This window comes from Cryptotermes secundus, unplaced genomic scaffold (genome assembly GCF_002891405.2).
Source record: "Cryptotermes secundus unplaced genomic scaffold, Csec_1.0 scaffold84, whole genome shotgun sequence".
NCBI classification, from domain to species: domain Eukaryota; kingdom Metazoa; phylum Arthropoda; class Insecta; order Blattodea; family Kalotermitidae; genus Cryptotermes; species Cryptotermes secundus.
The window spans coordinates 965,794-972,750 of NW_019723905.1; positions in this window are offsets into that span (position 1 = coordinate 965,794).

Consider the following 6,957-nt stretch of genomic DNA (forward strand, 5'->3'; position numbering starts at 1 on the left):
CGCTCGGATGCAATGGGTTAACAGAACTCTCAGCTTCCCTCAAGGAGCCTCCCCTTCTACTCTCCTTATTGGCTTAGTTCAAAACTTGTAAGTCAAAAAAATTAGCACCTTACAATCAGCAAAAGCTGCCATGAACACTTAGCTCTTAAGACCTAAATTGCCATTTAACAGGCCTCTGATTGATATTAACTAAAGCTAATAAATTTATTGCCAGACTTTGCTTTCAAATGTTGAATTTCCAAATTGATGAGTGTCAAAACTAACTAACTTTCCAGGAAAACGCAGATGTCTGCATTCTGTTTGCATGGCAAGAATGGACGTAAGTCTCATTCTAAATGTGAGAATTGGGCAATCTCCCTTTAGTAAATCTTACAGCTTATGTCTAAATACAATGCTTGTTAATAATTAAGCTCCTTATTCTTAATGAGCACTTACATTACTGGATTTACACCTGTGACAGCAGATAGTATGAGATTTTAAGATGAGCAGAAGGAAAACTATGAGAGATTTTAAAAAATTATAGAATTTAAAGGTAAAAATACATTAGAAGATAAATGATTACATAACAGAATAAAAGAACATTGGCACATTTTAAGAATGAAGAAAGACAGAATTCAAAGACAGTTTTTAACATGGAGCTAGGAACTCCAGCTTAGGAAAGATGTTAACTGAAAGCAACGAAGAAAGAACATATGAGAAAAACTGGGGAGCTTGAGGAAGACATAGATGAAGATGTTTTGTTGTTAGATGACTCAGATAAAAATGGACACATCAAAAGAGGAAAAAGAAATGAATACATACATAAGGTGAGAAAACACATATTTAGGTTATGTTTCCAGAACATGTTGCTTCTTTTAGTTCACCGTGTAAACATATATTTCCTTTTTGTTTGAAATTCTTCAGTTTGTGATTAGCTTGCACATTTTGTGATTGATCTGACTACATAAACCTGTGCTTGTAACAGTTCACTGTGCAGGCATAAAATATAAGGAAATGGTTAATTTTTAATTTTCCAAACAAGATGCATATTTGAGAAGAAATCTCCCTTGAATCTTTTTATTGCTAGTGATTCACATTTTCATTAAAATACTGTACATCAGTCCTCACAATCATAGCAACTTCCTTTGTAGGGATAGCCACCATACAAACCAGTGGAATATATATCAAAGACAGTACACAGACAAAGCGCACATTCCCACATTCTGGGAATTATACAAACTAGCATGGACTGAGATACTACTTTTTTTACAGCAGTAAGTATCAAGTCTTTGGATTTGTAACACTGTCTAGTTTGGTAGACAGGTAGCAACATCTTAAAGGAACCTATTGCCACCATCTTCAAGCTAGAAGACTTGAAGACAGAGGTAACAAGTTCCTTTGAAACACTGGCACCTATTGACTAAAATGCATAGTGTCCTAGCTAAGAAGACTGTAATCTTAAGAACACAGTGACATGTATATAGGTCACACTCCTGCTTTCAGATTGAAACTTGAAATAAGAAGCATGTCCTATACATGTAAACAATAGTACTTCAGCAAAAGGAATGTTGAATTCAATAAGAATTTCATAAGAATGTAAAAATAATTAACATATTTAATAATGAAAGCATAAATTCATTGAACTTTGTGGCTGTACAATTAGTTACTGGCATCTCACCACAGAGCCTTCAGTTAAAGCCCAGGTCAGTCCATGTAGGATTTATGGTAAACAAAGTGGCACTGGGGCAGGTTTTTCTCTGAGTTCTTCAGTTCCTACCCTGCCAATTAATAAAATACCAATGTTCCACTCTCTCATCTATCATCCAGGGCATATGCAACAGGCCAATTTGAGACTACAGTACTGAGGGACTTCCTTTCATCCCAACACCAGGAGAAACCCAACTCCATGGAGAAGAATCCTCCACAAAGAGCTGATAATTATTCAATTGGTTAAAATATTACAGAATTCAAAGAACTGCTGTATTCACCACGACTGCTACACCCAGAGCCAAACGAACCCAGTTCACACCCTCATTCTGAAATGGTGGTAAGCTTGAGCTGGCTGGAGTTTATTTAAATGCCCGCTGCCGGTGCGTGTTTAAATGTCCATTCCTGTTAGGGCGCTTAAACAATTTTAAGCACTGTGTTTAAAAATCAATTTTTTATGATAAATGGATGGAATTAACTTTGTTTGTATAAGCAAAGAACATAGTGTCGCATATTATAATGGAAGATTTGAAAATTTTTATACAAAGAGTTATACTCTCTTTTCAATTTTTCTTTCTTTTAATTTTGATGCGTACTGCAAAAACGGTTTCCCAGTTCTTCACAGAGTTGTTCTGCATTATAAATTCATTTCTGTTGGTAACACTTGACAAATTTTAGCAGTCCCTGGTGTCATAAAACAGATGGAAGCAATAAAATCATTTGGTCTTCTGCTAGCACTGCTTACACTCTTCGAATTTTCGAATCTTTTGACTAAAGGACAGAAGAATGAAAGAATGCCTATTCAAGAGAAAGCTAAAGGGGTCCCTTCTTCAGTGCTAAGACCTTCCGTTATAGCTTCAAGAGATTATTGCCCTTTCTAGAGTCTTGAACAGACAGTTGCATCATGGCTGAGGTACAAAGTGTGATCTGTTTTCTGTAATTTCATTTCAGCCTATATATACATCAAGCAGATAACAACAAAAAAGGTATGTACATCGAATTTTACTATATATTTTTAACACATTAATCTGCAGAATCTGCAATAAAATTACTGGCTCGTGGATGAGTTTAGGCATAACTCATATGTATATTCTTTTTTGCTGATTTTCACTTAGGTATCGTTTTAATTTCTCTATTATGGTTTTACTCAAGTCTTTCTGGTAATTACTAAATTTAAAAATAAATATTTAGGACTGTGCATGTGCTTCTACTAGCGGCACGTGCGCGCGCTTCCCCTAGCGGAGTTTAAATGCCCGACTGGCCAAAACGGGGGCACTTTGGCCATGACGACCTTACTCATCACTGGCCCAAACGGGGCACTTTGGACATTAAAGGTTAATATTATACTCCCATTTATGTCTTTCACTTTTGGTTTTCCAAATAGAATGTTATATGAATTTATTGCTCAATGTATGCTACATGTCCTGCCCATCTCATCTTCTTTTCTGGTCACCTTAATAATATATAGTGAAGAGCACAAATTATTAAGCTGTCTGTCAGGCACTTTTCTCCATCCTCCTTTTACCTTCCCCGTTTTTGGTCCAAACATTCTCCCACCTCCATTCCATCACAGTTTTTCACCAATGGTGAAAGACAGATATAAAAGAAAATGTAAAATTATAGTTTTGTCTATGACAAAATGTATTTGGGTATTTTTGAACTTAACGTAACAGTTGGTGTCCATTTATTTCAGGTATCAATGCTCTATGAAGTTTACCTGACATGCTGTTCCACATCAAAAGAATTGAAAAAATGGTCATGCAAGGACATGTACACTTTTTAAATGCAGAACTAATGGACAGACAGCTCATAAGAACCATATACTTAAAGAAGCTACTCTCCTGCCTCAAAGAGGTCGGAAATTAAACAAGCTATAGGATATTTACATCTGATATCACTGCATTTAAAATAAATGCTAGGGAAGGACCATCCTCGACCACCTTGCCTTGACTACACCCGTGTCTATGGATGGTTTTATGTCCTTAATCTGTAACTGGCATCACAATCATACTTCAGGAGATATGTGACATTATGCTTTAAAATGCAGTACCTTCCTTGGAAAGGTATTCAGTAATGAATATGTTAAACTTAACAGATAATTAACATTTAACACATACACACAAAAACTTCCATTTTTTTTTACATGCATACATGACTTGTTTTAAACTGTGGAACACCTTTTAACACACACAGTAATGACATGTAAGAGGCAAATTTATTTTTGAAGTCTGAAATTTTAAAATTGAAAAAGCAGAAGTACCACTTCTTACTTTTCATGACTGTCTGAAACAATGTATCAGAACTCCACAATACTCATATATGCAGTGTACAAAACACTAAAAAGAAAAGAATTAATGTGAACCTGCTAGCCTCTGTAGTCACAGCATTAAATAAATAATTCTTTGACAGATGTACAACATGTAACCCACATTTCTGCAATTGTCAAGTTTGTTATCCTTCATACAGAGCACCTTGACTCCAGTGGTAACTATTTTGACCTGTATTCAGGAGGTGCCTGGTTCAAATTTTGACTGGAACATTGACTATCCTATTTCATAGTTTTCATTAGTTAATCCAGGGAAATTCCAGGATAGTACCTCAAACTAGACAACAACCACTTATCCTTTCAAATTTATTATCCATCATCATGCTACCATTTGACACTACAGTGAAACCCACATTTAATATTATTCAATTTATGGTTTTCCCTCATTCAATATCCTGTCTCAGTGAGCCCACATAAATACTTTCAGTTTTAAATGTCCTCTGTTTAAGATTTCTTACAGTTTAGTGTTCAAATCCACTGGTCACATATGAGACCTTAAATGTGGTCTCACTGTACATAGTCTGACAGTACCATTTAGTAAACCATAAATAAATAAATAAATGTCTTCCTTCATTTCTCTCGTTCATGCCAACGAAAACTGTGAGCTTGGAAACAAAAACTTAGAACACTCTGAAAGTAGACACCAACCATAATTTTTGTGATGTTGGAGAAAGGCTACAAATGTTTCATAAGAGAAAATGTCATCACCGAGATGGTTAAAATATGAATGATGCTAAATGTGGGAACAATGACAAAAAAAGAAAAACTAGATATTAGCATTCACAATCTTAATGCATTTGTAAGCATTGAAAACAGCAAAAACATTTAACATTCTGCTTATTACAGTACAGCTTTTATACATTTATTTAACAATACTCATAAAATTTTTTTTATCTGAGGCAGTATTCATAATATGAATTTCCAATGTACTTTATGTAGTAAAGATCTGTGGAAAGTCTCTATGAAATATTTTACATCAGTTAATGCTTGAAAGGAGTCCAACATTTAACATGTGCTCCAAATTTATAAACAAACTAAATTATATTACAGTCAGAGCAATATGCTTATTACAACAGGTCCAAATCCTCCTCCCCCCCACATAAGTTATCTGGAATGAAATATTTTCCAAGATATTTTGGGTTACTGGAAGAAAAATCAGATTTTGATCTTCTAGGTTGTGACACTGCATAGCTTTGAAGGTGGATTCCTATGCTACAGAGGAATGTGCCCCCTCCATTCAGCCAGGAGGAAAGAAGCAGTCTTCATATTGGCTTAGACAGGGCCCTTCTTCCTCCCACAATTCTGAGCAACCATATTCCTCCACTCCTTGCCTATCCAACATGGCGACAACTTTATCATAATCACTTCAACCCTGAAGAAGGATGCCACACATTCCTCTATAACTCTGGTATCCACCTACAAGACTACACTGTATCACAATCCAGAAAATCATAATCTGAATTCTCACTGTTTTGAAAACCTAAAAACTTAAAACAGAAGGGAAATATTTGACGAATGAGGTCAAATGTTTGTGACATGCACAGACCATCCCAAGGACATGAACAATACATTTGCTGTTTTGTTGTTACACTTACCATGGATGGGTCCACCCTGACGCAGCTAACTCACAGAAATGTTTTGTAATTAAATTAATTTCTATTGTATCTGTTATCATTTGCCCCATCACAATGACAGCCATTGTTGCCTATCACAGTTAAATAATTAAGCAGGCAGTGAAGATGGACTAAAAGACCAAAAAATATTCACAAGGAAATAAATAATTGTGATATGCGCCCACAGATGCCACTATGATAGAACAAATGATATCAGGAATTATGTATGAATACCTGGGAGGCAGTCAGAGCACACACACACACACACACACAAAATCATTTACTCTAAGATAGTTGTAGGGAAATCATCAGAACTGAAAATCAGTATTTACATTATACCATGAAAGTAACAGATAAGAGGTAGTAAAGGAACTCTGCTTGTGAGCTGCTACCCTCTAACCTACAGGCTAGTTCATAAATGTAGACATGATGCAAGTGGACCCATCATGGATCCTTAGTGACGTTCTTGTGCACCAAAGGGTTAATACAGCTATTATACAATGTAATAAAATCCACATTTATGATATGATACATCATTCTGTATGTGATGTTAAAATACAAGTATCAGTTACACCCACTCATATATTGTTGGTGATCTAACATCACCAGAAATAAAATTATTAACATATTCATTGACATGGCCTCATGCTAGGATTTTACCTGCTGGGACAGCCATTTTAGCACAGAAACTGGATTAGAGTTGAAATAGATATGGAAGAGAGCAAGTGAAAAAAAAACTGTGCGTTCTGACACTTTCAAATTTTCAACAAGCTACACTTTAAAGTTTCTAGATGAGTGACATCTGTAGGAGAAAGAAATATTTATAAACACAGTGACAACAGCCAATCACTTGACAGAAGCAGCACCAGTACGTGATTCACTTCAGTCCACCAAGTGACAGGATTGGTGATAAATCTGTTAATAGTATGTCACAATTGGAATTTTCCTTCATGTAAAAAATCATTCTAGATGTGTATGCTCCATTCTTTTACAGGGAAGTCACAGTCATTCACATACTGTATGGCCCACACAACTTGCAACTACCAAACCTGTGCCTGCTTCTTGCAGTATCACAGGTGGATGGATCCCTGTTCAACTTGTGGTTACAGCATACTATGACCTCATGGAGATTTCATGCTGCTATCCACTCAGATAAAAAACCATTATACAAATGCCTGTGGCAGAAAATTTGTATCTGTCAATAAGAATAGCTGCTGAAATGTCTTTCTCTTTTATGGAACTGCAGTGATCTGCAATAGTAAACATATGAGTAATATATGGTGCTATTTTGCATTATGGTATAACTATTCTCAAACACTTATGCCACATACA